Source organism: Rattus norvegicus, chromosome 7, assembly GCF_036323735.1.
Source record: "Rattus norvegicus strain BN/NHsdMcwi chromosome 7, GRCr8, whole genome shotgun sequence".
NCBI classification, from domain to species: domain Eukaryota; kingdom Metazoa; phylum Chordata; class Mammalia; order Rodentia; family Muridae; genus Rattus; species Rattus norvegicus.
Window position 1 is genome coordinate 97,189,761 of NC_086025.1, and position 8,091 is coordinate 97,197,851.

Genomic DNA, 8,091 nt, shown 5'->3' on the forward strand with positions numbered 1-8,091 from the left:
TCATGTAACTGATGCTCTTCTAAGAACTTCAAAAGAACGATAACCTGTCTGTTGGCCACACAGCAAAAGTCAAGGATGTGGCCAGTAGGAGACTCTTAAGTAGAACACAATTATGTCATCATCTAACCCTAGTGATAAGAAGCACACGGTGTTGGCTTAAGTCATTAGCCCATAGTAGTCTGCTATAGGAACCTATGCTAATTTACCATGCTGTTCCTCCATGGGACTCAGTGATAGAACAGAGACTGGTTCTCACAGATCTGTCTTGTCCCAAGTCTCCCACAGTCAGGCAGAGAAAGTTCACAGGCACATACATGCACCAGTTTGCTCTTTTATTCCACATAAAGAAAAAAAGAATGCAATATAACTAAAGCAAACTGGGCTAATTACTCACCCATCTATAAAACAGACACCCAGAATTTCCCATTCAGTTCAGGTTTGCCAGTTCTTGCTGCACAATTGAACTTTCTTCCCACTCACCATCACTGCACCCATCAAGCTAGAGCCAGGCTGCACCTCTGTGGATCTCTAAGGCAAAACCAGTTTCACATATGTAGCCCCTCATTGAATCACGGGTAAGAAAGTTGACTAACACCAACCCTATACATTTTACTCATGGACACCCAGCACAAAGTTATACTAGAGTGGATCCAAAGCAAACAACCACGCACACACACACTGGGAGGAATATCAACCTGGAAGCCAAACAAAATAGGGGAGAAGTCAGCACCGGATGCTAAGTTAACGATGAAAGACCTGAGCTATGGCTCACACCACTTCACGGCCCAAGATGTGAGGGTGGAGGGTGCCTTTCCTGGGACCATGCTGCCTGGAGACAGTGTTGGACCAGACCTCATGCACACCCTCAAGGAAATGTTCAAGGCTGCTGCTGTCCCTGTAGAATTCAAGGAGCACCACCTGAGCGAGATGAAGAATATGGCTTCTGAGGAGAAGCTGGAGCAGGTGCTGAGTTCCATAAAGGAGAACAAAGTTGCCATCATTGGAAAGATCTATACCCCAATGGAGTACATGGGTGAACTCACCTCCTATGATATGCAACTGAGGTGAAAGTTAGATTTGTTTGCCAACATAGTCCATGTGAAGTCACTTCCTGGATACAAGACTCAGCACAACAATCTAGACCTGAGATTTGAGAACAGACAGAAGGGGTGTATAGCTCTCTGGAATATGAGAGCACAAAGGGTGTCATTGAGTACCTGAAGATTGTCTCTTGAACCAAATCTCAGAGGAATGCAAAATTTGCATTTGACTATGCTACCAAGAAAGGGCAGGAAAGGTCACAGCTGTCCACAAAGCCAACATCATGAAACTTGGGAATGGGTTGTTCTTGCAGTGCTATAAGGAAGTTGCTGAACTGTACCATAAAATTAAGTTTGAAACAATGAACATAGCATGCAGCTGGTGCAGAATCCTTACCAGTTAGATGTACTACTGATGCCCAATTTCTATGGGAACATTATTGACAATCTAGCTGCTGGCCTTGTTGGAGGAGCTGGTGTGGTTCCTGGTGAGAGCTACAGTACAGAGTTTCTGAGATGGGTGTTCGGCAACCATTTGCCCAGGCAGTGGGCAGGAATATAGCTAATCTCACAGCCGTGCTGCTGTCAACTTCCAACATGCTGCGGCATCTCAATCTTGAGTATCACTCCAGCATGATTGCTGATGCAGTGAAGAAGGTAATCAAAGTTGGCAAGGTATGGACTTGAGACATGGGAAGCTACAGGACCACAACTGACTTTATCGAGTCCGTCATTGGTCATCTGCACCCCCCGTGTCGGCTAGAGCCCTTTCTCCCTTCAACTTCAAAGAACCATGCTTTGTACTCATCTCCTCAGTCCAATAGATCAGAAGAGAACATCTAGACATTAATTTCTAGACTATAATTTCTTTCCTGAGAGAGGCTGGGTTGTGCTGGGGGCTAGCTTTAAGGGCACCTCACAGGATAGGTTGTTGGGACAAGGCCTAGACTGCAAGATGATGATAACTTTTCCCCACAGGAAAAGTTCACTGAAGCTGTCATTGCTGCCCTGTCATAAATCCTACATATGCCCATATAAAAATACTCAATAAATACACATTTTAAAAAGGTGAAAAAACCAAGGTACATGTATTTATTCAGACAAGGTCACATAGAATTAAGAAGTAAGTGCAAACCTTGACCCCAAGGTCATAATTCTCAGAGAAAAAGAGATCTAGAGAGAATTTAGAGTAGTGGTTCTCAACCTTCCTAATGCTGCAACACTTTAACACAGTTCCTCATGTTGTGGTGACTCCAGCCATAAAATGATTTTTATTACAACTTTATAACTATAATTTTGCTGCTGTTACAATTCTTAATGTAAATATCTGTGTTTTCTGATGGTCTTAGGCAATCCCTGTAAAAAGGGTCATTTAACACCTCCAAAAGGGGTTGCAACCCACAGGTTAAGAATTTCTGATTTAGAAGCTTTCTGCTCTTGACTGGTAGATAATTGCATTTCTGTTTCATTCACTTATCACTGAACATTAGTTTTTCTTTTAGGTTATACTGGAACCAAAGTCATGTTATCAGTGATTGTAACTATCATCAGTGGAAATCACACTGCATTGCTCCCTTTTCCATTGTCATAGTAAAATACTTGATCCTAGGCAACATACAGAAAAGGAGTACATTCACCCCACAGGTTAAGAGGCTGAGAGTTCAAACAGAATAATGGTCCTTTGCCAAGGTTCTCCCAGCTTCATGGCCTCATGATAAGTGGCTTCAGAGTAGGGGAGCCATGGCAAGATAAGGAGCCAGAGAGACAAGGATGTGGCTTTTCCTTTTCTAATGTTCCTTTCACAACAACAGGGGTAACACAAGAGTTATCTTACTTTCTTCCAAGGCCAGCACCCCCACTCAAATCTAAGAACCTATGACATTCCAACAAATGTCCCACTTTACCATGTCACCACAGTAAGGACCATGTTTCCAAAACTTCTGCAAACCAGATGGATCCATGACATAATGTACAGGTATTGTCACATCCAGCTATAGTTCCAAATTATCACAAAATACCTTTCATATTCAGAACTACAATAATGACTAAACTCGTTGTTAAATTACCTGATAAATCTACATATTTCTGTCACGAGTGTTCTCTCTTAAAAACTGTTAATTTTATTTAAATATGAAATGATTTGCATTGTATTTAAAGTAGATAGGTAACAGTAGGAGATGTGTTATAATGCATAAAATCTCATATTTGTTACAAAGTAATTGATATTGCTGGGTAAAAATATTAGTCTTCAGTCTTAGTCTTCACCTGACCTCCAACTTGTTCCAGTGTTCAAACTTGTAACGCAGAGAATTTTTGTAAAGGGGGAGGCTGTGAGAAGCATACTGATCTATGGAAAACATAAGGAAGTTTGGAGGTGGGAGGCTAACGCATTTGTATTTAGGCTAATGTCTATATGGTCAGGATTAATGGCTTTTTCCGAATCCCTGAATAGAATTCCGACATGAAGATAATGCAAATTATTTTCTTGCTGAGCCTAGGCTGACACAGTATGTGCTACTTGCTGCTGCTGCTGCTGCTGCTGCTGCTGCTGCTGCTGCTGCTGCTGCTGCTGCTGCTGCTTGGAATGCAGAGAAGACCACTGACAAGTTCTCCCACTTCAACCCATTAGCCAAGTAGAAACTGGGCTTTCCATTCTATTCAGTGCCTATGACTACCTAGGCAAACTGAGCAGTCATTGTAGATAATGGATTCAACAACAGTGACCATGCATCACAATTACACGGTGTTTTAGTATTACCCTCAAGCATTAGTATCTCGAGGCCTTCTAGTATACCTTAAAGCAGGAGTCAAAACATCAAATGCCCTCATGGTCTAAACAGATGATGCAAGTGAATGAGGATGACATCAGAGGCTTATGACTCCTGGTAAATTGCAGTGCAACTTGGGAATTCCAAAGTCCTTGCCACATTGCCCACCAGCCAGGATTTTGCAGACACGCCAGCCTGACTCTGGCACACCAAGTAAACATCGTTCTACAAAGACCTTCCTTTTGAATGCACAGTCTTTACAGGTATTAAGAATTGCATCTACAGATGAAAATCGGGTTCAGAGAGGTGACTCATTAATCTCAGCCTCACACAGCTGGTGAAGCGTAGAGTCAGTCAGACTGTACTGCAGATCTCAGCTGGTCTCACACAAGTATGATCTATCTGTCTTTGGGTCTCACTTGCTAAAATGTTCCTCAGCAGTCTGTTGAGAACCATTGCTGGCTTGATCTGGTTATCTCCAGCCTCTAACTTTCTCACTGAGATGTGTTTAACAGCTTTAAAATAGAACCAGGGTAGCACTGAGTCTGGGTACCTGCCCCAGCTGCTTAGCTTGCCTCTGGGATTTGAGGCCCTAATCAATTGATTTCATGCTCTTCCAATGCCCAGAAGCATATACTCTGACATACACCAAAGAGCATCGCAGAGCAACATTGATTTGTTTTTGCATTTGCCCAAAGATTTTAACAGGTTGATCTTAGTAAGCTGAGGTCCCCCTCCTTCTCCTCGCTCATGGAAACATCATCATGACTTGCCGGTTCTTCTGGAAATAGCCACTTGCCATAGTGATAAATCTTGGGTTTGCTCTATAACCTCTGATGCATTTCGCATTTTCCCACCAAATTCCACTGTCCAAATTTGGAGTCGCAACTTGACCACAAACAGATACGATTTCAGTTTGTGGGATTTTCCCAGCTTTTCTCTGCATTATGGCTGCAAAGCCTGTACCACCAGCTGTGTAGGAGCCAGCCCTCCAAAAAAGGCAATTGTACTCTGTGATAGAATCGCTGCCTGCTCTGCTCCAGTGCTGCTGCCAGCTCTGCTCCTCCTGCAGCCTTTTCAGGATTCTGTGGCTGCTTCCAGCCCCTCCGCCCACTCACCAGCTAATGATGTAGGCCCCTGGAGCAGCTCACAATCCTTTAAAAGCCCCAAGGAACAAAAGGGAGGAAATGAGGCTTTCCCTTCTTCCCTACTTCCCTGAGACTCTGCTCTTACTTTCATCACACAGACCCCATTCCTCTCCACTCATTCAATCCAGAGCTGTTTTCAAATGATCTATCATGTCCCAGGCATTTATTTTAGATCTTGGAGAAAATGAACTAAGTAAGACAGGTGTCTTCTGCAAGATCTCCTCAAATAGCAGAGAAATAGATAAAGGGACGACATGGAAATTCAGCAGTTTTCAGAGCATAGAGACATTGCAGAATATCATGATGCATATGTACATGTGTATGTATATGTGTGTATACGTTATGTGTTTGTATATATAATGTATTTGAATGTGTATATGCATATGTATATATGTTACAAAGATCCAAAGTCAAGTCTAACTTGTAAATTACATGAGTATCAACTCAAATAATTCTGAGTCAAAAATTTATTCTGGCAGTAAACATTCAATCTCAGGGATTGTAGAATTCTCTTATTTTTCATTTATTGGCCCCTATATCCCATGCAGTTGACATGTCACAGCCCCTTTACCTTCCAGAATGCCTTTCAAAGCAAACTATTATTTCATCACTGAAGACCTTATACTTTCTTCATGCACCACTTTAAATAGCCTTGCAGTGTTGCAGCAGTGTGCTGGTCTCTCTATTTTAAGGAAAGGAAGCTGAAGTTCACGGAGGTTAAGTGACTCTCACAAGGTTGTAGAGAAAGTCAATGGGCCAGGCTAAACTGCCTCTCTCAGTTCCAAAAGTTGTGTTGTTTCCATGATGTAGCACTTCTGCCTTCCCTGGGAGACACTTTTACTCCATACATACCCTTCCACCCTTTCTGCTCTTGGTCATGAGTCTTTCTATTTGCCATGGGAGATTTCCTGCCTGTCTTAGGGCTTCTATTGCCGTGAGGAAACATCATGACCAAAAAGGAAGTTATGAAGAAAAAGGTTTATTTGGTTTACACTTCTGTACAGCTCTTCGCCATTGAAGGAAGTCAGGACAGGAACTCTAACAGCATCCTGGAGGCAGAAACAAATGTAGAGACCATGGAGGGTGCTGCTTACTGGCTTGCTTCACATGGTTTGCTCAGCCTGCTGTCTTATAGAACCCAGGACTACCACCCAGAATGGCACCACCTACAATAGACTAGGCCCTCCCTCATTGATCACTAATTGAGAAAATGCCTTCAGCTGGATCTCACGGAGACATTTCCTCAACTGGGAGTCCTTTCTCTCTGATGATTTTAGCTTGTGTCAAGTACACACACAAAAACAGCCTGGACAATAACCTACCCTACCGATGTATACCAGCAGTCCTCAAATTGTTCTGTTTCACAGGGAAAAGAAGGTTCAGGATCAGGCTTGTCTAGGCTAAGATTTACCCTGATTCTAAGACAGGCTTAAAGATGTCATTCAACCTTTCCAATCTTACCTGTTGGAGTCTACAAGGTCACATTCATTTTAGAAATAAAATAATCTCTTTGTTTAGAGTGTTGAATAGTTATCCTGAAAAACAATAAGTCCTGGACAAAACGTAGCCATTGATGTTGATATAGAATTATCACAAACATGTCGTTTCTGAATATTCTGTATCCAGCAGTAAACAAGAGAATGAAATGCAGTAGATTAGAGAAATCTCCTGTGCTGTGAGCACCTTTTCTGAAGAAGGCTAGTGGTCACATGGTCGGCACTCAGAGCTACCCTGTGGTCTGTTCCCTCGATGGCTTCTGGATTCTGAGTCATCTTTATACCAAAAATATACACAGAAGGAATAACGTGATAAGTTATTGGCTCTACCAGAAAGCCTTTTGAAAGAGAGTTTGGAGTTTAAAGAAGGAATGGAGTTCTGAAGCCAAAGTTCATGCCAGATAAGAAGCAAGCCTGTAGGTCAGCAGTGCCAGAATCTGAACCAGAGATCCAAATAGACAACAGTAGAGGAGGACAGTTACAGAGAGAGGAGGAGGAGGAGGAGGAGGAGGAGGAGGAGGAGGAGGAAGAGGAGGAAGAGGAAGAAGAGGAAGAGTGGGAAGAAGATATGGAGGAAAAGAAGAATTAATAAACAGGACATGGGAGAATGAGGGGGGAGTATCTATGACATCTGGAGCAATAATTGCAGACAAAAGAACTACAGTGCAATTGCTGTGCTGGGATTTGAACCACTCTAATCATGACCATTGGCAGCCATAGATCCCTCTGCCTTCTGGGACTGAGCAAGTAATAGAAATGAAATTTTGGTGGACAGAGAGCCAGTATCAAGGTAGATAGCATATAGTCATTAAAAAGGCTCAGCTGCTAATGTATTTTAGACAAATGATATTGTGTGGGAACATGAGCCAAACATGTCTGATCTTCTGACTTTTCAAGAGAAGCCAGAAATCCAGTTATCCATGGGAAAATTCCAGTGGTTTAATGTTGAGAACTAACAAACACACACACACACACACACACACACAGAGAGAGAGAGAGAGAGAGAGAGAGAGAGAGAGAGAGACTCAACTATGGGGCAGATTTAGCCTCCAGGCCTCCCAGTTTGAAACAATGGGGGAGAAGGGGTGTTTTTAGTGCAATGTCAAAAACTCTGTTTTTGAGCAGAGACAGGAAAGCAGAGAGATGTATTATCAGTGTTCCAGTGATGAGAGCACTTAGAGGCAATTTCTAGGAGCAAACTCCAAAGGAAAGAACTCATCAGGGGATATAAACCACTTTATGAATCCAAGGAAGAGACATGTATACCTCTGATTAAAATGGAGTAAGAGCAGCCAGGTTTCCTGTCCCAGCTGAAACAACTGAAAAAACAATAAATGGATTGGAGGTAGAAAGAGATACAGGGGAGACCAAGAGGGAAGGGAAACAAATAGAGACAAAGGTAATGATACATACATATCTACATACATATGTACGTACATACATACATACATACATACATACATACATACATACATAAGCAGATGCCATGGTGAAACATCATTTTATGTGGCAATGTGATAGGTTTATTTTTAAAGTAATAGATTATAAACACCCTGTCTTATTGTCTGTTTCCTGCTCAGGTGTGAACTGAGCACCTCTGCCCCAGGTGTCTCTACTGTCATAGTGATTTGCCCAAGTA

The 8,091-nt window shown here is 42.4% G+C and overlaps 1 pseudogene; it reads left to right on the top strand.

Moving 5' to 3' along the window:
- The first annotated feature begins 747 nt into the window (after positions 1-747).
- Idh3b-ps1 (isocitrate dehydrogenase (NAD(+)) 3 non-catalytic subunit beta, pseudogene 1) lies at positions 748-1,883 on the top strand (annotated as a pseudogene).
- Positions 1,884-8,091: the final 6,208 nt, after the last annotated feature.